Source organism: Nerophis lumbriciformis, linkage group LG02, assembly GCF_033978685.3.
Source record: "Nerophis lumbriciformis linkage group LG02, RoL_Nlum_v2.1, whole genome shotgun sequence".
Taxonomy (NCBI): domain Eukaryota; kingdom Metazoa; phylum Chordata; class Actinopteri; order Syngnathiformes; family Syngnathidae; genus Nerophis; species Nerophis lumbriciformis.
The window spans coordinates 28,778,097-28,796,245 of record NC_084549.2 but is presented as its reverse complement, the minus strand read 5'-3'; the positions used below and the strand labels follow the sequence as shown (position 1 = coordinate 28,796,245).

General features: G+C 37.4%; 1 protein-coding gene and 1 long non-coding RNA gene across 2 annotated transcripts in view; one reads left to right on the top strand and one right to left on the bottom strand.

The window, feature by feature from the left end:
- macrod2 (mono-ADP ribosylhydrolase 2) overlaps positions 1–18,149 on the top strand; it is a 1,158,848-nt gene that overhangs the window by 17,810 nt on the left and 1,122,889 nt on the right. The gene's annotated exons all lie outside the window — the stretch shown is intronic.
- The window catches only part of LOC133606378 (uncharacterized), a 71,991-nt gene continuing 67,504 nt past the window's right edge, over positions 13,663–18,149 (bottom strand). Inside the window, exon 3 of the long non-coding RNA XR_009815237.1 lies at positions 13,663–16,350. This is a non-coding gene — a long non-coding RNA (uncharacterized lncRNA). The remainder of the gene's footprint in view (positions 16,351–18,149) is intronic.

Below are 18,149 nucleotides of genomic sequence, written 5' to 3'. Positions count from 1 at the left end.
TGTGGTCCCACTGTTATAATGGTTGCCGGAAGCTTTTAGAGGGTGTCTGCGTGCTTTATGACCTCTGTTAAAGTTTAATTATTAGGCTCATTGGGTTTTTAATGCTTCCTTAATTCTGTTTGGCTGGCGGTTCTGCCGAAGCTGCTTAAATGGTGAGAGACATAAGACAATGTAAGGTTTTTTGGTAGTCTTGGTGGTGGTCTCAATATGAACTATGAACTATGAAGGCAAGGCTACAAGGGTGTAGGGTTGTCCCGATACCAACATTTTGGCATCTGTGCCGGTCCCAATATGTTTTTCGATATTTTTCGATACTTTCAAAATAAAGGGAACCACAAGAAATTGAATGATTGGCTTCATTTTAACAGAACATCTTAAACCATGACACATTAAACATAAGTTTCCTTTTGCACTCAAAGACCAATTTTAGAAAAGTAAAATTAAATGGCATTAAACACATTGGGCTTATTTTATTGCACTCAAATAACAATTTACAACTCTGCATATTACATCAGCCTGCCAATATCTACGACATTGCTTAATAACATTTATGGATACCACTCTTGGTCTGTGCAAGATAAATACACTAATTAGTAAATACTAAAAACAATACCAAAACAACTGAAAATATGTGATGCATTACATATTTGTACCGTATGCATGTTGGAAATAAACTGAATCTGAAACTGAAAACTACAAAGACAAGACCTCTCAGGTAAAACCCATATTGTTAAAGAAACCACAAATTAAATGATTGGAATTTGTTACGAAATTCAGTCAATTCACTTGCATTAGTAGGCTCCAGCCCCACCACACAATCGATAGAAAATGGATGGATGGATGGATGGATCGTTTACGCTATGTGGGCAGTTTTGACTCCGCTAATTATTGGCAATGGGCCAACCAGCTTTTTGCGCAACTACGTATGTATCTATATGGGCATAACAAGGGAGCTAGTTAACTACATTCTTACCTGTCGGCCTTTAAACTCTCTGTGCAGGTTTGGATGCTTTCTTTTTAAATGTTTACCGAAGTATTGCCACCTTTTGGCAAAGCATTTTTCAATGCACAGTTTGCAGAGTGGCCCTTTCGTGATAGCTTCTCCGTTGTCGTTTGCTTTGAAGCCAAATACCTTCAAATACCTGTTTTGACTCACTCAACGTGCAACAACACCGCGGTGCGGCACGACAGCATGCGGATACAAACAAATGTACCTGTATTTTTCAAATGCAGTATAGTACCTTTTTTAATTCATTCGTGCCGCAGTACTTTGTTAGTACCAGTATACCGTACAACCCTACAAGGCTGGCCTACTGCTATGCACCAACTGTCGTTGTACCCTGCTACCTCTCATTTTAATTTAATACAGAAGTGGTACTGTATCATTTTACAGCAGTACCTCAATTTACAACAATAATTGGTTCTGTATCACAGCTCTATATTGGGATTTAAAAGGTTTATCTATCTATCCATCCTAATATGAAGCGGACACATTATGTCTCTCTTGGTATCTGTCCCCTGTTTGCCTCTATCTTTGTGTTGGGCTAATTTGAGATGATCAAAGTGTAGAGACAAAACAATTATTGAAGTCATAATGATTGTTGTTAATGCATTCCCTGAAAGTCACCCTTTCCTTTTATTCCTCAGGACACATGTGTCAAACCCAAGGCGCGGGGGCCACATCTGGCCCGCCACATATTTTTATGTGGCAAGGTGAAAGCCTGGAAATGAATTGCATCAATAAATAAAGCACACCTTTTCTTACTATATGTATTTATTCTTTCCATTTTGACAGAAAAAAATATGTACTGCATGCAGTTGCACATATTTTTTACTTTAAATTGTCTAATAATTCGACAAAAATATTATCATACAGTCCACAAAAGTTAATACAATTAAAATAAATAATTACATATTTACATGACTTGTATTAACCATTAAATTGTACACTATACCAATGAAAAAAAATGTGCGGTAAAAAAATGGCAGTTCAGTTGCCAGAACTTTACTGTAAAGTACTGTGATGCTGCATAAACATTTTACGGTAAAATTTTGGGGAACAGAGGTGCCCGTTTGTTTTTTTTTACTGTAAATGTTAGATGTTTTCTTTTTACAGCATACATAATAAATATATATATATATATATATATATATATATATAATATATATATATAAATAAATCAAACATGTGGACAATTGTGTGATATTATAATACGACGACTCCTTTACACATTTATATTCAATTATTTTCAGTTACAAGCCATGTTACTTGTGGTAAAAATGTTTACCTTTTACACTTATTTTACCACCATAGAATGTGTGCTTTTTTGTAAAATAAATGTTTGTTTAAATGCAAAAATCCTCACATTTATTGGTGCAATACATCTTTGGACAATTTGGATTAGTATTTTAGGTCAAAGCATAATAATTTTTAAATGTATCAATACGTGCTTTAAGTACATGTAGTCAGACCGGATGTGGCGCACTATGCTATTATTGTGAAGGAAGGAAGTGTGCTGTGCTGTTCTCAGCTTGACGAGTAAGAAGACAATTTGAGGCTGTAAAGAAAAAAAAAGACAGCCTTTCAAATTGCGACAGCTGTTTGTACGTTTATCTTACATCGATGATGTCGTTCACCACAACACAAGCAGATGACATGTGCTGGGTGTGTATGGATTGTTCTTGCTAGCTTTAACTTCGTAGTTTAGTCGCTGTTTCAAGGGGCCGTCTCAACATTGTTTAGTTCGGGACAGGGCGGTTGAGTTTGTCGAAGTTAAATGAGCGCTAGAGGACACATTATTTTCCCTAACAAATATCTCCTCACAATGACAGAATTTCACTTACATTTATGTAATTTTTTCTAATATTCTGCGTTTAACAGCGTATTTCACTTTATTGGCCAATGATGTGACTCTGTCTGCTGTTACGTAATCAATTGACTTTACTTTTTTTGTTGAGTTTAGTGATTATTGATTATGCTTATTAGCGTTGTGTCAAATAAGCAGCAACCTTGGTGAGATCCCAAACTTCTAATAGACGTGCCCTGTTTATTAATTTGCCCCTCATCTGTTTCACCGTGACAAGCTCCAGAATTTGCATGCACGTTGCGCGGCTCATTAATCTTTTTTTCGATTATTATATTTTCATGATCGTGAGAAGCCATAATCAAAATCAAAATTCGATTAATTGTCCAGCCCTTGTTTAATCACTTTTTTTCACACTTCATCAGCACAGCTTATTTTCGTGGTCATTCTTAAATTATGTACATTGTACAACACAGAAGTACATACTTCAGTTTAATTGGTAGTGAACACAGTAGGATCCATCTGTTAAAGAGGACCAATGATGAATATTGCCTTTTCTGAATTATAAATGTTGTTACAATGTTAAATATTCGTGTGAAAAAATTCCCAAGCGTGATATCATAAGGTTCAGGCATTTTGGTGTCAACTTGCATGCAGTGTTGGATGCTTTTTTTAGCGGGTTTTGCAGTCTGGCAACATTGTGACGCCACAGCGAGATAGTCGTACTTATTTGGACATTAAGTCAAGCTCTCAGCCAGAGGAAGCACACACAAGTTTTCATATTATCGTGGCATGCGCATAATAACATGGACGTGCGGCATGCAGTGACAGTGACCTCACTAATGTTCTGAGCGGGTGAATCTTTATCATGTTTATGAAATGTATTTTAAAAATAAATAGCAGTGACAACTTCAAGATATATGTGTAAACAGTGTACATTTTCCAAAGATGAATTTTACTTTTGGAGAGAGTGGGGTGTGATTTCATTTGCAATCTGGGAATGTCTCCTGCAGAGTGCAGACAGACTCAAAAACGGGTTATAAAAATGACTTTGGAGAAAAATGTATGCAAAATTTACACCAAAGCATATCCGATGCATAGCTAGACCACACAAAAAAAATGTAAATGTAGATTGAAATCATTCTAAATCTTAAGAAATTAATGGGCTATTCAATGTTTGCTAAGAGTACCATTAAAACATAACATATTAACACATTGCAACATACCCCCAATATGCAATATCGTCGATGGTAGTACTTCCAAGCCATTGAAAATATTAGCATTGTTATGCAGCTGAGATAGGCTCCAGCACCCCCCGCGACAAGTGGTAGAAAATGGATGGATGGATAGTTTGTCTTTGCTCATTATTTGAAACCTCTATAACACATAAATGCCGTCACAGCAACATTTTATGGTGATGGTGAATGGAGACTAATATAGTATTTACCGGTACTGCAAAGCATGAATAACATTCAAAGTGAAGGTGGCATTTTTGTTCCTTAACCTGCACTTTAAAAGGCTTTTCTCCAATTTATGTTTTAGTGATTGATTTATATATAGTTCACACTTATTGAGGACATGCTGAATAATGATGTCAAAGACATATCCTATGATGATTGAGAAGGCCTATGTACTTTTTTTTAAGTGTCAAGTAAGGGTAATCTATGACAAATTTAAGAGGTTCAGGCAGTTTTCCTTTAGCCAAAATCATCTCATCATATGTGAGTGACAAGGCGGCTACGTCCATGGATTTCACTTGTGGCGCTGTAAGTAGTTAAATTTATGTGTTGTGTTGTACCATTGTTGTATTGAATGTGAGTTATGCCTCTACCTTCTGCTGGCTTTAGGACGTTGTATGGAGGCCATACAACAGGTCTGTTCTAATTAGTGTTCCGCTACAGTTCAATAAAACTGCATGGAAGATGCACAAGGTGCGATATCTGTAAGTCTGTGGCGAAGGCTTTGGTCCGTGTAGTTTAGCTGCTGGGTCTGGATCCCGCGTTCTGATTAGCTGTGCATTCCCTTTGAGTTGTGCTACTGAGAGCTACTACCGTATTTTCCGGACAATAGAGCGCACCGGGATATAAGCCGCACCCACAAATTTGTAATATTTTATATAAATACATTGTGAAATGAGTTATGTTCTGTAAATGTTTATTCTCTTAAAGTCTTTTTATTATGGCTGTCATCTTATAGTCTAGAATTTACGGTATTCACATGCGTATAACAAGGAATCATGAACACATGGACAACTCATAAGAAAGGATAATATAACCTTTTGAGTAAAATCTTAAGACTTTAACATTGTGTATTGTGTTTTGTATACATATGTTTACATGTATACATGTTTTCCACTAAAACCTATTAAAACGACAATTTGTACTGTACAAATGTACAATTTAATGGGTTATAATATCCATGTGAAGATGTCAAATATACTTAAATTATCTCATTTATTTAAACAGCTGCATAGCCACACTATTAGATGCACAACTTTTAGAACACGGGAGTACACTTCTCACTGCGCTAGCTCGGATGGCTTCTTCAGAGGGTCTGTTTTCAAAGTATTTACACATGTCTCAGCAGATTTACATCACTAAGTCCGAAACTCCTGAGTCATACAGTGAGGTTTCTAGTTAAATGGCTTCAGTCGTTGCCAACTTTGTACACGCACACACAATCACAAACTTGTGATTGTTGCAGTGTCACACAAAGAATGAAGATCAATGCATTTGACACCACATAACTTACTGCTCTGTTGAACAGTGAAATGGCTCTGGCAAAGTGCTGCATCGGGTCCCGTTGTTGTAGGTCCAGTTAATCGTGTCAGCACTGAGAGATACAGAAACAACATACACCTAGGGTTTTCCTTGTTATCTGCCTGGAAATGGAAAGGGAGGTATTGCGCCAGCTGGTGTGTTTTCACCTTTCGATTTCAGCCTTATCTTGGTCCTCTCATACGGGTTTGATTTGCCAATGGCAGGAATTTGAAGAAAATTCCAGACAAGTTTGACGAATATGATCAAACTTGTTATTAAAATGATCAATGTATTGGTATTGGAATTACTTTTAGATGTTGTTGTTTTTAAATATTTGAAGGAATATTCCAAATTAGTAATTTTATGTTCGGTAAGTGAAGTGAAGTGAATTATATTTATATAGCACTTTTTCTCTAGTGACTCAAAGCACTTTACATAGTGAAACCCAGTATCTAAGTTACATTTAAACCAGTGTGGGTGGCACTGGGAGCAGGTGGGTAAAGTGTCTTGCCCAAGGACACAACTGCAGTGACTAGGATGGCGGAAGCGGGGATCGAACCTGGAACCCTCAAGTTGCTGGCACGGCCACTCTACCAACCTAGCTATACCGCCGTGGTTGTACATCACTCTGGTTTGCTCATCTATCAGTCCAGCAGATTTGTCAGGCCTTGTACATAGGGCTAGTACAAACTTTGATTTGTATTCTGTTGCTTCGATTATTTGTTTAATGAGTGTAACTAATACAAATGAATAAGACCTAGACCACATGGAGTGCCCGGAACTTTTAAAACATGGACATATTTTCCGCACAGTCATTGCAAAAGAGCGCACATTAGAGCTGTGGTGTGTGGCGGAAATTATATATTTTATTTTTACTAATGCACACATGTTGAAAGTGCAATTTCAATGTTGATGATGTGCATTTATTAGAAAAATAAAAACGATTGTTATGGCAAGTAGAAAACAATTCTGTTTATTTATGTAGTGTATAGCAGTGTTTTTCAACCACTTTGCCGCGGTACATTAGTGTACCGTGAGATATTGTTTGGTGTGCCGTGGGAAATTATGCAATTTCACCTAATTGGTCGGAAAAATATTTTTTGCAAACCAATTATTATAATCCGCAAACAATGTGCCGTTGTAGAGTCTGTGCTGTCTGGAGATCAGCAGAGTAACCATGTAATACTCCTCCAATACCAGTAAGTGGCAGCAGGTAGCCCATTGCTTTGTAAGCCTACTTTGAGACAAGAGAATAATGATGGTTATGGTTTGAAGTCATATTGAACAATTGCGTCAGGTATTTGATAACGACTTTATATTGTCAAATTTGGCAATATAGGCTATTGAGTTTCGTATTTTTTTAACATTTTCTGCTGGTGGTGTCTGTCATGTATTGGTCATTCAGCTCACAGGACAATACCGGAACCATTGTAAGGGGAACTTAAGGGCGGGGGACACATTATATGATGACATGTGTTGTATGTTGGACACATGGAAGTGGAAAAAGTAAGGGCGGGAATAAAAGGAAGAAAAAGACAATAAGCTTTCTTTTGGTGTATTATTAAGCTTAGATTGCTAATAAGTGAACTAATAAGTGACAAGTTTGGCACACAACAATGGTGACGAGGATGGGATAGTGTCCCCCTGGATTTTTTCAATGAAACAAATATGCCTTGGCTCAAAAAAGGTTGAAAACCACTGGTGTATAGAACTACTTTTTTTCTGGGTGCTCAAAATTTTCACTCGATGTGCAATCTTGGTGTTAGTGTTTTTCTTTTATTATTTTTTCATCTATACATAGTGCAATATGTATTATTTATTACTCTTATTTAGTTTTTTACATTTTACTTTTGTTACTGTAAGTAAAACATCTGCACTGCAACCACAGAATTTCCCCATTGTTGGATAAATCAAAGTTTGTCCTATTATATTTTCCCCAAAATATGCATCGAGTGTGTTTTACCCGATTACTCGATACATCTAACAATCCAATCAATAGAGTACTCGATTACTAAAATAGTCTGCATCTGCAGTCCTACTTGTGATTGACTGGCCACAAGTCCAGCCTCTTGTTCAAAATCAACTGGAATAGACTCCAGCTCAACTACTATCCGTCCACTGATTCTGTGTCGGTACCGTTGATGCAGAACAGTGACTTTAGGTAAAAAAAAAGGCAGCATGAAAGGAGATTGAGTCTGGGAGACACCCACTTATATTTCACACTGAAAGGACTGCACACCAACAATCACCTGACCAGTGCCTGGCAGGTGAACTGAAAACTCTTAGACAACCAGTCCCAATGTCCAGTGTGTTCAGTAGCTGCATTTGTTATGGGCACATTCAGATCCTCAAGCCAAGTCCTTACAGAGTGATCTACTGCCACAGCAGAAGCTAGATTTGCTTTGAGTTTAGATCAAATAAGTGTGTTAACACTCCCGAAATGTGGAATTGATTCGGAGAGTCTAAAACAACTGAGCAATTTAGCCAACCCGACCATAACATTCGCACATGTTTTGTTGTTTTTCCTAAATCTCTGCAACCTAAACTAAGTTGTGCAAAATTATCACATGATTTGAATAATTTGGTGCGAGTCATTGGTGCAGGGCATTTGCTGCCTCCACTTTCAGGAACATTCAGCATTGCTTAGTCTGCAAATGGTCTATGATCTTATTCTGCATTTGGACAAATGGCCTTGCTCTCATTCTCAGTCATGTATTTTACAACTCAGCCTCCCTAACTTATAAGTCAAACAATCTCACAGCTGGACACACAGCAGAGGATGAAACTAATGGTTGAGGATGGTTTGACATTACTCGTGATGAAGACCAGATATTCAGGCCCTGCATCCCCAGCAGATAGACGTCCTAAGCCATTGTTTTGAAGGTCGGGAAGTTGATGTTTGCATGCCATGTTTTCCTTCCTGTTCTCCTCCCACCAGAAACAAATATTTTGAACACACCACTTTATTCTGCACATAAGATGGGTCTCATCCATCAGACCTATGAGTTGTGTATTCAAAGAGGAGCACAATCTCTTGTAATGGTAGAACGTTTCTTTTCCGCTTCTGTTTTGTGTCCTTTATCTTTACACAGAACAGGGGGAATTCAAGGTATTTCCTTGGGTACTACTAAATGGTCAATGTTGAAGAAAAAAATGGTTGCCTTTTTTTCCAAAATTACATTGTTAGATAATACAGAAATACATTATTTTCACCCAAATTACTGATTTTGGAGGTGTTTTTGTGGAGTATAAATGAATGCCTGCAATAGCAGCAGCATAGGCAGTGGAATCCGTGCTATTGCAGCTTGTCACCGGTAGGGGTCACTGTGGTCCTACCTATCATTGACATGTCAGCTTGGAAAGCTGGTTTGACCAAGTAATGGCTGGCATGTTTCTGCATTTCAGTTGGATTAATCCTCTTTTTTGCTACAACTCATATGTTCCTTTTTTAAAATGTTTTAGGTTAAATATGAAATGTTCAAGACACTGTTTAGATTGTCAGCAACGGTTTATTTGCGGCAGTCTGGAAAATATCCTAATATTCTTATGCTGCATTTGTAATAAAATTTAAAATTTGGAAACAGCTGTCGATTTAACAGCTCAGTTTAAGATTTGTCATGTTACAAATTGAACAGTGTATTTGTATTCTACTGCAATATGAGGACAGGTCAGTTGAAACATATGAGGCAAGGATGAAGTAAAAGGTTTGATAAAGCAGGCCCGGAATGAAAACTTGCTTTTCATTTTTTCAATTTCTCTGTTTTTGTCTGAGAAGAAATGGTCTCTGCAGATGTTCACCTTTTTATTAGGGTAAAGAAGAATCCACTATTGTTGTTGAGGTGTGGTAAGAAATTGCTAAATAGGTTTTTGTAAGAACCTTTAAACCAAGGACAATGCTTGAAATATTTCTGACCATGTCCTGTCTTCCTCAAAGCTGCAGAGGCAGGGAGTCTATTTTAAATTTACAGGATTTTAGCTAAGTTTTCGACATGGAATCCATTAATTAAAAACAATCCACTGTTTTGCAGATGTATTTTTAAATAGCCAATCAAAGGAAGCCAATGCTGTTTTTAGTTTCTTCTTCTCCAAATATCCTTGAGAAGCACAAAAACTAGAAGACCCAAAACAGATGTCTTTTTAACACATATTAATACGAGAAAGCTTTGTTATCCATTTGACCAACCATAGCCATAATAACCATAGTATTATTCTTCTCTCTGAGCATTTCCGAGACACACTTTGGTCAAACGGTGGAGGCACGAGGGCTGCAACGATTAATCGGTTACATGCACACTTGTTAAAAGTGCAATTTGAATGTTGATGCATTTAGGTTATGAAAACACAATTATTTACCCTAAAATCCCCATTGAGTGTGTTTTAGTGTGTTTCGGATACCCTATGAAGCACCTATTCTCAATGTAATATTTTTTTTATGTTACTGACTTACTATGGTGTTCTATTGCTGGGTTGCATATTATGTCACGCCCGTTTTTCTTCTTTGCTGCTTAATTCACATAATAGTCAACCAGCTTGAGCATAGCATTAAAACAAATGAGAGTGACTGTAGAGTTTTTTTTTTTTTTATAAGTGTAATAAAGTCATGGAAAAAAGGAAAGTGCGTCGAAGGAAATTGCTCCTAAAAATAATTACTTGGTGTGAATGTTGTCTGTCTATCTGTGTTGGCCCTGCGATGAGGTGGCGACTTGTCCAGGGTATACCCTGCCTTCCGCCCGATTGTAGCTGAGATAGGCTCCAGCGCCTCCCGCGGCCCCGAAGGGAATAAGCGGTAGAAAATGGATGGATGGATCTCTGGAATACAATTGGAGCATGCTCGTGTCTGCAGCGATCACTTTGTAAAATGTTTGTTTGAACATTTGATTTGTTTGAGAAACTTTCTGTGATGCAATAGAGTTTATTCTCTACTACCTGTATATAGTTAATGTTTGAGAGCAAAACTAAACGTAAAAAAATACAACCGGTCGCGTTAGTTTGTGTTCTTCTTTTGTGGTTGCTATGCCTAAATATAACTACTAACACCTGGTTGTGCAAATAACCTAACGTCATGTTAAGTGCTTGTAATAAATATTGTTATTATTGGTCCAATCCACCGTCTTTCTGTTGTCGAATTTCATAACCGAAACTAAAAGCTTAGTTGTTGTGCAGGAAAGCCAAGTGCTTTATTCAACACGGATGCCGACATTATAGCGTCTTTGGTGCTATTTGTTACCATCAAGAAAATATACTTAATAGTATTAATAAATTAAATTAATAAATCTCTCGTAGGCTCAACAGCATATACTGAATCTTGATATCGCTATCAAACATTGCTCAACAACAGCGACATCTAGGACAAAATATGACCTTCACACAATAAAAACAACTGCAGACATGAACTATAGATGAGACTAATATTTATACTAGGAAATCAACTGCACAAACTAAACTTATCCTTTTTCTCATTTGCCTCAGTAGCGTCACGATCACAGCAGCATGGCACTCTTTATGTCAATCAAATATGATACTTAGCGATGTACAAATAAGTCCAACATTGTCTTTCATGAATTAATGCATAATTTATGTACCCCTTGTTTTTTTTTAGGAGAGTATTATCCACTCCATCCAATTTCAAATATTTGTTCATGACCGCTTATATATTTGCCTCGAAACCTTTCGGAATACGCCCAAATCTGCACTGATGCAGGCAAATAAACAGTAGTCTAATAGGACAATAGACCAACGCCTGAAACCCGGAAGTGCTTCTAGGTCACGTGATTGCAACCCCTGTCATTGAGATTAAGGCTGAACTTCTAATTAATGCAAATGAATCGCTATGTGATAAAGCATGGTTTTCTAACCGAAAAGGCTGCTGTTTGACTGGTCACATGACGAGCAATCAAAGCGGAGCAGGTAGGGACAGTTTTTAACGCTGCAATGTTTTGTGTGGTTTAAATACCTGAGTTTGTCAATAAAATTGTGACAAAACAAAGTATTGTCGTCTTGTTAAGGTCCCAATCGAAGAGGCATTGAAGAGAACTATAGAAAGCCGCAGTGGTTTGCTCTCAATGCCGCCAAAGAGTGCTTTCTCTACATACAGCATCAATCGCTAGTTAGGCACTGTCGCTAGCAGGTGTGTCAATGTAAGTGAGGGTTTTATAAAGATCATCACTGACATTGTAAAAGCCCAACATGAATGAAGAAAGACAGCCATGATTTTGGGAAGCACATAATAACATATAGCTTCCTCTCACCGTTACATATTACAGCCAAGTAAGAGTTCAAAGACAAACAACACACTTTTGGCCTTCACAATATAAGCGCTGTGTGTTACATAATGTTTGGATGCTCTAAAAACACTAAGAGTCTCAAAAAGTAATTTACGTCAATATCAGACTGAGCAATTTCTGCATCCTGTATGTGATCAAAAAAAAATATTCGCAAAAGTTAAAGGATGGCTTACCATGTTGTGTGCAGGAATCAAATAGAAGTGAATATCACACATTCTGCACAGTTGTTTGCATTACTGTTGACATCTGCACTTTAGTTTGAGTTTAATTTATTACAGACTTATATACTGGTATTTATGCCTAATTATTTAAGTTGTGATTAATGCTGACAAAACTGCAAGTCAAGTATTTAGTAAGTTTATAAATATATTACTTATAAGACATAATCATTTATTCATAATAAATGTATTGGATGGATGGATATTGTTTATTATAATAAAGATTGATTGTGTTTGTTGAAAAAACATGATAAGAAAACCTTGAAAAATAATCAAATATTGAATCACGATTGCTTGTCCAGGGTGTAACCCGCTTTCCACCCGAATGCAGCTGAGATAGGCTCCAGCAACCCCCCGTGACACCGAAAGGGACAAGCGGTAGAAAATGGATGGATGGAATCACGATTGCAATATTGAGGGAACACAATCACAATTCCAAAACCAGTGAAGTTGGCGCGTTGTGTAAGGTTGAAAAGGATTTGCAAATCATTGTATTCTGTTTTTATTTACGATTTTGGGTTTTGTACTATCAAGGTAAGAGGCCTTTATTTATGATCTAGACTTAGACTTAGACTTCCTTTTATTGTCATTCAAATTTGAACTTTACAGTACAGATAAGAACAACATTTTGTTGCATTAGCTCGTTGTAGTGCAGGATAAAAGAGCAATAAGATGCAGAGTGTTTGCATTTACAAAAGAAAGTGCAGATATAAATAGATTACTGTTCAGATAAATATATTGCACTTTTACATATGCATCCACGTTTATGGATGTATGTTATATATATTAAAACAAACAAAAAAAACCCATCCGTTTTCTTGTCTTTCACAATGATTGTGAACAATAGAAAAAAATCCCCCAAAAATTGTAGTTTCCTTTCAAAAGACCTAACCTCGACCTTGACCACCTTCTGAACTACCGGCCGGTGTCACATCTTTCATTTATCTAAAAAATCCTACAAAATATGGAAGCACAGCAATTAAATGAACACCTTGGGCCAGATTTACTAAAGGTTTTCCGTGTACTAAAACACGTGCAAACTTGATAGCTGATTTACTAAACGTGTGCAAAGTGGATTGAGTCTCTTAAGTGAGCAGAATAAGGCGTGCAATCCATTTTGCGCCTCTGTCTTCATTAATAAGCAGAATATATGCTGATTATTAAAATGACCATAATTGTGGGAGGAAAATATGCAAATACATCACACAGCATGCGCAATGTGATTCATCAACACTCATCACTATCGGGAGCACTATTTTGCTTTGTTTTAGCACATTTGAAAATGATGCTCAAACTGACACACATGGCTGTGAGAGTATTAAGCACAGTAAGTACAGCCTCCTCCCAATGCACCTTCAGCAGTTAAAACAAAAAAACAACTGGTGTCTATGTAGATGCATTGCCAGACTGCTTCTAAAATGTCCATAAAAAGTGTCTCCGTGGTGATGCCCCGTATAGTACACGCAAAATTGTCATTTAAATAAGGCGGTCTGCGCCACTTTTCAATTGCACACGCAGTGTTAGTAGACACGCAACACGCCCAATTTTATAGATTGCATATGCTGTTTAGCGCAAGGTATTTTAAACTTAGTAAATCAGGCTCTTAGTGTCTAAAAATATTTTTTTACTTTTAGAATCAGAATCAGAATAGTTTTATTGCCATTGTTTGAGAACGGGTTCACAAACTAGGATTTTTTTTTGGTGCAATCGTGCAACATAAAACACATATAACACAGAATAGGGAATACAATGAGCTGTAACTGAGCTATCAGATATTGTTATTGATCATGTGTCTGATGGCGGAGGGGAAAAAACTGTTCAGGTGGTGGGAGGTGTGGGTCTGGATGGACCGTAGTCTCCTGCCTGAGAGGAGAAGGGAGAATAGGTTGTGTCCAGGTTACAGTCGAGTTTCAGGGCAAATCAATCGACTGAGACGGCCCTTGCAAAAGGACTAATGATTTGTTGCCAACTGTGAATGTCGATACATTGTCTATATTGCTATTTCTTGATCTCAGCTCTGCCTTCAATACCTCTGATAACAACATTATATTAGATCACATCAAATCATGTATTTGTGTCAGATTGAGCATTTTCTTGGTTTAGCTCCTATCTCATCGAAAGGACACACTGTATCCCATAACAATCTGACCTCTGAGTAAGTTAAGGTCACCTGCGAAGTCTCACAAGGATCGGTTCTTGACCCTGTATCCCTGTCGCTCTGCGATGTCATATGCAAACATGGTATTAGCTTTCACTGTTATGCTGATGACACCCAAGTTTACATGCCCCTACAGCTGACCTACACACCAGATTGTAGTCATCCAAAGGCTTGTCTCAACTTTTTGCATCTTCATGCTAAGAAAACGAAGATATTGATTATCGGCCCTGTTCGACAGAGGCACTTCTCAAAGGATACCACTTTGAAATTTGACAATAAAACCATTTTCTAAAGGCACTTTGTAAAAAATCATGGCATTATATTTGACCCAAATTAGGTTTAAGATGTTCATTAGGAATGTTACTAAAAGAGCCTTTTTTTTTTAAATTTTTGTAACATTGCTAAAGTTCGTCCCATTTTGTCCACCACTGACGCTAAAATAATTATTCATGCGTTTGTTACGTCTCTTTTTGATTACTGTAATGTATTATTTACGGGTCCCCCCATGTACAGCATTAAAACATTGCAAGTAGTACAACATGCGGCTGCCAAACTTTTGACTAGGACAAGATAGTTTGATCATATTACGCCTAAACTGGCCCCACATTTTGGATTTTAAGGATTTTTTTTTAGGATTTTAAGGTTTTATTACTTATGTACAAAATGCTAAACGGTTTAGCTCCATCTTCTCTTGTTGATTGTATTGCATCCTATGTTCCGTTCCGAAATCTATGTTCCTTACTAGTACCCTCAGAACCCTTAAAAAGTCTGGGGGCTCCAGAGTGTTTTCCACTTGGGCTTCAGTACTCTGGAATGCCCTACCAGCAACATTTAGGATGTTACTTCCGTGGAAGCATTCAAGTCCCACCATTACACATTTTTATATGCTCTAGCTTTTAAATAGACCCCTTTTTTAGACCAGTTGATCTGACTCTTTTCTGCCCGAGATGGACTACTTTTTGGACCACTCTTCCATGCACAACTATAGCCATCTCTGGGTAGCTGACTGGATGAGCCTGGAAGTGAAGGGAATTATATTTATATAGCGCTTTTCTCCCATGACTCAAAGCGCTTTACATAGTGAAAATCATTATCTACATCTTTAAACTACATTTAAACCAATGTGGATGGCACTGGAGCAGGTGGGTAAAGTGTCTTGCCCAAGGATGCAATCGCACTGACTAGGATGGCGGAAGCGGGAATCGAACCTGAACCCTCAAGTTGCTAGCACGGCCTCTCTACCAACCGAGCCACACCGCCCTCAAAGAAGATACATTTCCCCCCCATGATTATCTGTTGGCTTCCCAATGGGAATTGAACAATATTAATTTAACAATTCAAGACCTGTATTCAGTGCCCACTCAACATCCATTGCCCCTTGAAGGGGGTCCCTATATCTGCGATTCCTTCTCAAGGTTTCTTCTATTTTTTCTTGCCCAAATGTGGCTTAAGTTCAGGGGATGTCATTGTGAGTTTGTGAAGCCTTTTAAGGCACTTGTGATTAAGGACTAAATCAATAAGATTTGATTCATTTATTAAACTAAGTGAATGTCATCCACTTCCTCTCAGTACTCTCCTTCACACTCCCTTTCTTCCTTCCCATGGTTGGAAATCAAAGTTATGCCAACCCCTAGTTAGTGAGCTAATGTTAGCGAGGAGGACCAGATGTTTTGGGTGGATATTACAGGATTCACTGTGGCATCTGCAATGCCTGCTAATGGCAGGGATGCTTGTATCTCACGGTTTTGTTTACAACTTGAAGAACAATTATCAGAGACAGCTCTTATATCAAAACACTCGTAAGTTGAGGTACCATTGTAATTTCCAAAACCTTTTAGCTCCAAATAGCGATCCAAGGGAGTTACTGATGGAGAAATGTATTCTCTATTTCTTTGTATCAGTGCAGTTTATATGTCAACTACAAGGGCCGGCTGCAATGATGCAACATGTCACTGTGATGAACTGACCTTTTAATTGAACATGCGTTATCTATTAATGAAAAACTCCCCAGCCAATGCAGTGAAAGCCAGTAATCACCAGCTGCTCTCTGGGTCCTCTTGGCATCATAGTTGTTGTCCTCATGGATGCTAAGCAGTGACTGGGCATCCTGATGAAATGGATTTTCCTCTGTTGACACAAGTGATTGTGTTGTTACTGTAGGGCTTAGGGACTGTGAAGTCATTATAGATAAAGTGCTTCCTTCTGTGCAATGGTAATAGAAACACATCAATGTTCCTCTGGCTGTGATAAACTGTACCATGTCTAAGGAAGGTCTAAGAGATATGACTCAATTAGACTTGATGGACTTATAATTTTGAATGATCTTCCAGCTTCAGGTCAGTATTTTAATGTAACTGCTTTGGGACTAATGGATACAAAAGGACTTCCAAAGCCATAACATATTTTGAGAAATTCATGGCCAAATGGCCTGAATAATTGGAGAAAAAGGCAGTTTCCGAAAGTCGCATTGTATGATTGTGTTACTGGTTAATTGTCAGGGTTACTAACTAAAATGAGGCAGGTGTTTGCTGTACTACATTTATCAGAAGAACCAAACAATTTAAGGTTGACAAAATGTTAGGTTAGAACTTGTTTGCATAACACATTACAGCAAGGAATTTTAGTTAAGAGTAGAGAAAGATGAGATTGAAAAGTGCCCCTCATTGAAAAGGTGGTTACTGCAGCAGGGTTCAAAGGTTTGCTTAGAGTAGCTATCGACAAGCTGATGATTTGCTGTGATGTACAGAAAGAGCGCTGCAAGACCTTACTCGAAGGTTGCGCAACCTCCAACAAACTGCATTTGTCTAACCTCGCTCAGCTGTGGCAGTATAATGGGATGATGGCTTCTGCCATTAGCATGATGAAACGCACAAATAAGTGACTTAAGTGAAACCCACCAGGGGTTGCAATTTGGTTGGCCTTTGATGCCTCAGTTGGCTATGGAAACAATTTAATCTCTCTAATAGAATCTTGGTTCCCCCTCCATGCGCAAACAAAGCGGATTAAAGGGACAATAAGTCGAACACTACACAGGCTTTGTGATGGATCAGAATTCCCAATGCTGTGGGTGACATTTTGGTATTCTTCTGCAAGATGCACACAACTAGCCCAGATCTCCGAACCTGTGGTCCAAATTTTACTTTTTTTTAAATTTTTAAATTCCATACTACTATGAATAGAAGCTAAACATTCTGTTTGAAATAAACAAACAAAACATAACCCTGTTAAAAGCAAGAATTAACTGTCAGAAATATGAAGTTTAACCAGTTAATTTTCATTTACAGTACAAAACACATACATTATGCAAGGTTTAAGGCGAGAAACCATCCCAGCCAGATGGCAATGGGAACAAACTGTTATGTACACTATAATAATGAATCTAGAACTTTGGGTAAACTGCCAGCTCAGTTGTCATCAATTTGTCATAATATTTACGGTGTTATTTTACACAAGTTATTGTCAATTGTAGAATGGCACCGTTGTTATTTTTAATATGAAAAATGGCAGCTTAGTCGATAGAATTTTACTGTAAAATTCACGGTGGTTTTTACACCAAATCAACAAATTACTCTAAATTACACTTTTTTTTTTTTTTTTTTTTTTACAATACAATTCTGGTGATTGAGCTGCCAGTACTTAAAATTAATATCTTCGGTCATTGTTTTTACAGTGCATTACTGTAAATAGAAAAACGGTATCACTGTTGTTTTTAAGTAAGAATTCTTAGCAAATTTTTAACAGTGTATTGATGATATAAAAGATTACTCAAATTACTTAAATCAAGGTAAAGTTTTCCAATAATGAAATAATATCTTGTCTACATCACTAAATAGTATGCACTTTATCTAGGTCACTGCTTTCTTATCTTCTGTATGATTGTGAAGCTAATTATATCTCAAGTGTCTAAAACTGTTGTAAATATCTCA